This window comes from Sinocyclocheilus rhinocerous, unplaced genomic scaffold, assembly GCF_001515625.1.
Source record: "Sinocyclocheilus rhinocerous isolate Xijiao unplaced genomic scaffold, SAMN03320098_v1.1 scaffold1845, whole genome shotgun sequence".
NCBI classification, from domain to species: domain Eukaryota; kingdom Metazoa; phylum Chordata; class Actinopteri; order Cypriniformes; family Cyprinidae; genus Sinocyclocheilus; species Sinocyclocheilus rhinocerous.
This window is the reverse complement of record NW_015626354.1, coordinates 156116-163358: the sequence shown is the minus strand read 5'-3', so window position 1 is coordinate 163358 and position 7243 is coordinate 156116.

Genomic DNA, 7243 nt, shown 5'->3' with positions numbered 1-7243 from the left:
ATTTCAGCGCGATAAACATGATAATCAGAACCAAAACAGATGTTTTTAGCAGGTCGCAGCTCTATTCTGGAAAAGGGGGCGGGGAGCAGCAGCTCATTTGCATTTAAAGAGACAGGCCCGAAAACAGCCTGTTTCTGCTTCCACTCAAAATAGGCTTTTTCAAAATTATATAATAAATGATCTGGAGTATTTTGAGCTGAAACTTCACAGACACATTCTGGGGACACCAGAGACTTATATTACATATTGTAAAAAGGGGCATAATATGTCACCTTTAAGGATAGCTACGTTATAAACTGCAAAAGAGATATTTTTCAAAAACCCATATGACCTGCTCTTTAAAGTTATTCTCGACTGTGTTGGATTAACTGCTTTGATACGTTGCAATAAGGTAGGGCATTGTTTTGATGCTTACATCAGAAAAAAAAAAATATTTTGCTTTTATTTATTTATTTAATCATTTATTCATGTCATTATTTTATATTTCTTTTTAAGCAAGTACCAGATAATGTGTGTCATGTCACGAAATGTTTTTAATACAATTGAAACTGTAGGCTATTTAACGTGATCACAATTTAAGAAAAACATTAGGCCCATTAATTAATTTCAACGGTTATTCAAACAAAGAACATATAGGAAAGTGAGCAAATAACATACATTTTACAGTATCAACGGAGCTTTTTGAAACTCTGAGTCAGTTAAACCATTGCGTCGCAAAATGATTCACTGTTTTGAATTGCTCCAATCGGATCGCGCATAACGAGTCATTTGATTCAGATCGGGACTTCAAATCGCGTATCGCGAATCATTTGATTCAGATCGGGCCTTCAAAGCACGTATCACGAATCATTTGATTCAAATCGGGACTTCAAAGCGCGTATTGCGAATCATTTGATTCAGATCTGGACTTCGGCGCTGTTCGCGGGATGTTTTTTATCCCCACCGGAGATAAAAATAATTCAGCAGAGGCAGGGATGGAGACCAGAGGGGGGGAAATCCCCCCCCTCTGTGTGCGTCATGTCGAACGAACACAAATTTTGCTGGGAACCCAAGTCTTGTGAAGGTCGTGCTGAGAGGTGGGCACTGGGACGAAAGTGGAGGCATGGCTGCGCAGGGTGGAACGATTAGGTGGGCCAGACCACGGGTTGTCGGTATCAGGAACAAAGTCACCAGGCACCCTAAGTGTCTGCCCGTAAACCAGTTCCGCTGAACAAGCAAGTAAATCCTCCTTAGGTGCCGTACGAAGTCCCAGCAACACCCATGGGAGCCGGTCAAACCAGTTGTCATCCTTCAAGGCAGCTCTCAGTGCAGACTTCATGGATCGGTGAAAACGTTCACACAGACCATTCGCTTGTGGGTGATAAGCTGTAGTGTGATGAAGCTTAATGCCCAGACTATGCGCAACTGCAGCCCAAAGCTCAGACGTGAACTGGGAACCACGGTCTGAGGAGATGTCCAATGGGGTGCCAAATCTGGTGATCCAGGTGCCAATAAAAGCTCAAGCAATGTCTGCAGTTGACGTTGACACCAAAGGAACCACTTCTGGCCACCTAGTAGTCCAATCCACCATCGTGAGCAGGTAAGCGTACCCCCGAGACAGCGGAAGAGGACCAACAAGGTCAATGTTCACATCCTCGAAACGCGCTAACGGTGCCATAACATGATGCTGCACTTTCGCTCTTTGACAGGCAATGCATGAAGCGGACCATGCTCTCACATCTTTCTTCAGGCCGCGCCAGACAAATTTAGAAGCCATCAACTTTTGGGAAGCCTTTGTACCAGGATGTGACAAACCATGGATGACGTCAAAGACGTGCCGTCTCCAGTTCTTGGGTGTAACGGGACGAGGACAACCCAATGAAACATCACAAAGAAGTGAAACGCCAGCCTTGTCAAACATGACGTCAGCCAATTTAAGGCTTGTGACTGCTGTCTTCAAGGACTGGACTTCCGGATTGGAACACTGGTCCGCGGCCAGACCGGAGTAATTGACCCCCAAGTGTACCGCATTGGTGCTCGCCCGTGACAGGCAATCTGCTACCACATTGGACTTCCCTGCAATGTGTTGAATATCTGTAGTAAATTCTGAAATGTAAGCCAGGTGCCATTACTGGCGGGCAGACCATGGCTCTGAAACCTTTGACATAGCAAAAGTCAATGGCTTGTGATCGACAAAAGCAGTGAAGTGCCGGCCTTCAAGTGAAAAACGAAAATGTTGAATGGCGAGGTAAAGGCCAAGCAACTCCCGATCGAACGTACTGTATTTTTGTTCATTAGGACGAAGTTGGCGGCTAAAGAATGCAAGTGGCTGCCAATGCCCATGCACCAACTGTTCCAGGACAGCCCCAACCGCGAAATCAGATGCATCTGCAGTAATAGCGATTGGACTGTCCGGAAGTGGATGCGCCAACATGGCAGCCTCTGCTAGAGCCTGTTTAGTGCTGTCAAAAGCTCCAATCATTTCATCGGACCACTTGAGTATGTGATGAGGGGTACCGCTTTTAAGGGCCCTATAGAGGGGACACATAAGCTCAGCTGCTTTGGGAATAAATCTGTGATAGAAATTAACCATTCCCAGAAATTCTTGAAGAGCTTTAATCGTAGGCGGCAAAGGAAAACCCTTAACCGCAGCCACCCGTGAAGGCAACGGGTAATTCTGTGTCCCAGAAAATCGATAGACGAAAGGCCGAATTGACACTTGCCGGGATTAATAATAAGGCCGTGAGCACTAAGGCGGTCGAAAAGCGAACGGAGATGCGACAAATGTTCTTCCTTGGATGTGCTTGCAACCAAAATGTCATGCAGGTAGACAAAAAGAAAGTCCATACCCTGTAACACAAAATCCATGAGCCTCTGAAAAGTCTGAGTGGCATTTTTCAGGCCGAATGGCATTCGCAAAAACTGAAACAACCCAAAAGGGGTGATAACGGCAGTTTTCGGAATGTCGTCCGGGTGGACTGGTACTTGGTGGTACCCTCGCACAAGGTCTACCTTGGAAAAAATAGTTTTTCCAGCTAGCCGCGCCGGAAAATCTTGAATATGTGGAACGGGGTAGCGATCGGGAATTGTGACATCATTGAGTCTGCGATAATCACCACATGGACGGCAACTACCATCTGACTTAGGTACCATGTGCAAAGGGGAAGCCCAAGGACTATTAGAACGTCGTACAACTCTTCCATGTATGCAAACTCAGCTTCAGCGGCAGCTAATTTTGATGAGTCAAGACGGCGAGCGCGAGCATACACAGGTGTACCTGTAGTAGAAATGTGATGCTCCACACCATGTTTCGGTGTTGCCGTAGAAAAAGTTGGCTGAGTTGCCCGTAAACCAGTTCCACTGAACAAGCAAGTAAATCCTTCTTAGGTGCCGTACGAAGTCCCAGCAACACCCATGGGAGCCAGTCATACCAGTTGTCATCCTTCAAGGCAGCTCTCAGTGCAGACTTCATGAATCGGTGAAAACGTCTTTTATGCGGGCTTTTGCGGGCGGGAGCGGGACAAAACATGAATGTCGCGGGCGGGAGCGGGCCCAGATAAGATATTTTTCTGCGGGAGCGGGCGGGAGCAGGACTGAAAAATCTGTCCAGCGCAGGTCTCTACTCGGAACCCAAGTCTTGTGAAGGCCGTGCTGAGAGGTGGGCACTGGAATGAAAGTGGAGACATGGCTGCGCAGGGTGGGACAGTTAGGTGGGCCAGACCACGGGTTGTCAGTATCAGGAACAAAGTCACCAGGCACCCTAAGTGTCTGCCCGTAAACCAGTTCCGCTGAACAAGCAAGTAAATCCTCCTTAGGTGCCGTACGAAGTCCCAGCAACACCCATGGGAGCCGGTCAAACCAGTTGTCATCCTTCAAGGCAGCTCTCAGTGCAGACTTCATGGATCGGTGAAAACGTTCACACAGACCATTCGCTTGTGGGTGATAAGCTGTAGTGTGATGAAGCTTAATGCCCAGACTATGCGCAACTGCAGCCCAAAGCTCAGACGTGAACTGGGAACCACGGTCTGAGGAGATGTCCAATGGGGTGCCAAATCTGGCGATCCAGGTGCCAATAAAAGTGCCATGTTTCAGTGTTGCCGTAGAAAAAGTTGGCTGAGTTATGTCGGAAAACTCAGTGAGCATGCGCAAAAAGTCACAGCTAGGCTCTGAAGCATTTGACAAAGTTGTTGTTGAAAAAACACTGAGCGTACACGGAAAAGAATTGAAATCTTTGGCATCGACTAAACGGCGGTTCTGCACATCAACCACACAGCAAATCAGCCCCCAGCAAAGGACGAGCTACCTTAGCCACAACAAAATCCCAAGTGAAACGGTGCCCGTTAAAACACAACTTAACCTGGCGCTTACCGTATGTTGGGATTTTGCTGCCGTTAGCAGCCTCCAGTAAGGGGCTCTTAAGCTCAGAACGCGCATCGAAAGGAGTCGCCGGCAGTACGCTCACCTGAGCCCCAGTGTCACAGAGAAAATCTCGTCCCGATATATCATCCGTAATGAAGAGAAGGCAGCCAGTATGTCCACTATCCACAGCATTCATAGACTGTGTGGTACTCCTACCACGGAAATTACAGGGCAAACGACACTTCCTGGCCCTGTCTCCAAAACGAGCGTGATAAAAACAAAAACCGGAATCGGTTCGCAGTGGTGGTGCTTGTGCAGCCCGATTAGCTGCTCCTACCAGCGGATTAATGGAGGCGTTGAAAGATGCTGGTATAGCACAACTCTTTTAAGGGCGCCATACTTGTCTCTCTCCGGGGTTCGTTTAACAGGCTTACAGCTCGCGATGCCGTGGAGCTGCTGAGTGAAGCTACGACGTAGTAATACTTCGTGTCATCCGCAGTGATGTCGCGCAGAGCGAACTGCGCCTCCGCCTGTGCAAACCACGCCGCGGCTTGCTGCTCCCAAAACTCCGGCAACTTGAGTGAAACCGCATTGGCTATCATTTCGTCTTCCACAACAACGACAAAAAACTCTGGAAACGTCCAAGAGCATCGGGGTCACCACATGTGGGTGTTCGTGCAATTAAATAAGTGGAGACGACATGTGAGCTGGATGCTGAAGCCGTGAACTGGCTAACTTTATTTTCCGAACAACCCACTAGTCAAAAACTCTAATCTCTTAAAGGGGAAAACAAACACTGCCGTCAACTAACATTCTTAAAGGGGAAAACCTTGCAAGCACCATATATGAATTCTGTCACATCTTTAAACATAAGTCGCCACAATATCTTCATTTGCATTGAACTTTCAGCGTTGTAACTTTGCAGATATTGTTTATGCTCAAACAGCAACATTACACATTAACGTTAAAAAAGTGAAATCGCAATCAACCACCCCTTTAATTGACAGCAGGACCTACTAATCAGTACAGCTTTAGCATCATCTGTAAGTAGTTCCGCTAGAAAGAAAAAGAAGAGTGTTGCATCAGGAAGTTCAGTGCGGCGCTAAATTAGTGTTTTCCACAACATTTATTTCCAGTTTGTGCGTGCAGCTAGAAGTAAGTTTAAATGTTCTTATCTTTATTGGAAAGGAGTCGCCGGCAGTACGCTCACCTGAGCCCCAGTGTCACAGAGAAAATCTCGTCCCGATATATCATCCGTAATGAAGAGAAGGCAGCCAGTATGTCCACTGTCCACAGCATTCACAGACTGTGTAGTACTCCTACCACGGAAATTACAGGGCAAACGACACTTCCTGGCCCTGTCTCCAAAACGAGCGTGATAAAAACAAAAACCGGAATCGGTTCGCCGTGGTGGTGCTTGTGCAGCCCGATTAGCCGCTCCTACCAGCGGATTAATGGAGGCGTTGAAAGATGTTGGTATAGCACAACTTTGTGCAGCGGTATGTAAACTGTCCGCCATTTTAGCCAGCTCTCGTAAGTCTGTAATCGTCGTGCCGGCCAAAGCCGTGCGGACTTGTTCTGTCATTTGTCGAAGAAACAGCTCCTTGAATATAAAGCAGGGCTTATGTTCACCTAACAATGTCAACATGTGATCCATAAGCTCAGAGGGCTTTGCATCACCCAGTCCTGGTAATGAAAGAAGCTGCCTCGCACGCTCTGATTCAGTCAACCCAAAAGTTCCCAACAGGTAAGTTTTAAGGGCGCCGTACTTGTCTCTCTCCGGGGGTTCGTTTAACAGGCTTACAGCTCGCGATGCCGTGGAGCTGCTGAGTGAAGCTACGACGTAGTAATACTTCGTGTCATCCGCAGTGATGTCGCGCAGAGCGAACTGCGCCTCCGCCTGTGCAAACCACGCCGCGGCTTGCTGCTCCCAAAACTCCGGCAACTTGAGTGCAACTGCATTGGCCGTCATTTCGTCTTCCACAACCACGACAAAAAAACTCTGGAAACGTCCAAGAGCATCGGGGTCACCACATGTGGGTGTTCGTGCAATTAAATAAGTGGAGACGACATGTGAGCTGGATGCTGAAGCCGTGAACTGGCTAACTTTATTTTCCGAACAACCCACTAGACCAAAACTCTGATCTCTTAAATGGGAAAACACACACTGCCGCCAACCAACATTCTTAAAGGGGAAAACCTTACAAGTACCATATGTGAATTTTGTCACATCTCTAAACATAAGTCGCCACAATCCTCCCTTATTGGCTTGTCCGGAGGCAGAGAATATATTTATATATATATATATATATATATATATATATATATAATGTCAGTAAGAGCACAAGGAATTTGGAGTGATAGCGTATTAATATGGAGTACTGCTAAGTACAGTATACAACTACCTCACTCATTTGTCTGAGGATCTTTTGATGTGCTATTCAACAGCTCCTCAGAACTAACAGGCAATCATTGACCTAGACAGCCAGTGGACAAAGCTGAGCCTGAAAAGGTTTCATAAGCTTAAAATGTGTTTTTGTGTGTGTGTGTGTGTGTGTAGATGCCGTGGCCTTAATTAAAACTGTTTTGTTAACATGTCAAACATTAAGGGTTTTTCAGCATGTCTCCTGCAATCAGCCAACCAAATAATCAAAACAATGCACTTCAAGGTGTTTATTTTTTATTTATTTATTTTTCTGTTGTGTGTGTGTGTTCAAAGATGGGAACTGTTTGTATTATTGAATGAGCCCTTTAATTGTAATTATAGGCAAACCACTGAGCACCCAAGCGGAAAATGAGGGATTTTTTTTTTCTTTCCTCTGGAATTGTCAATTGAAAGTTTTAAAAGCAATATTAATTGCTCAACCGGGTTTTTTTTTGGGGGGGGGGTTTGCCAAAGGAAAGG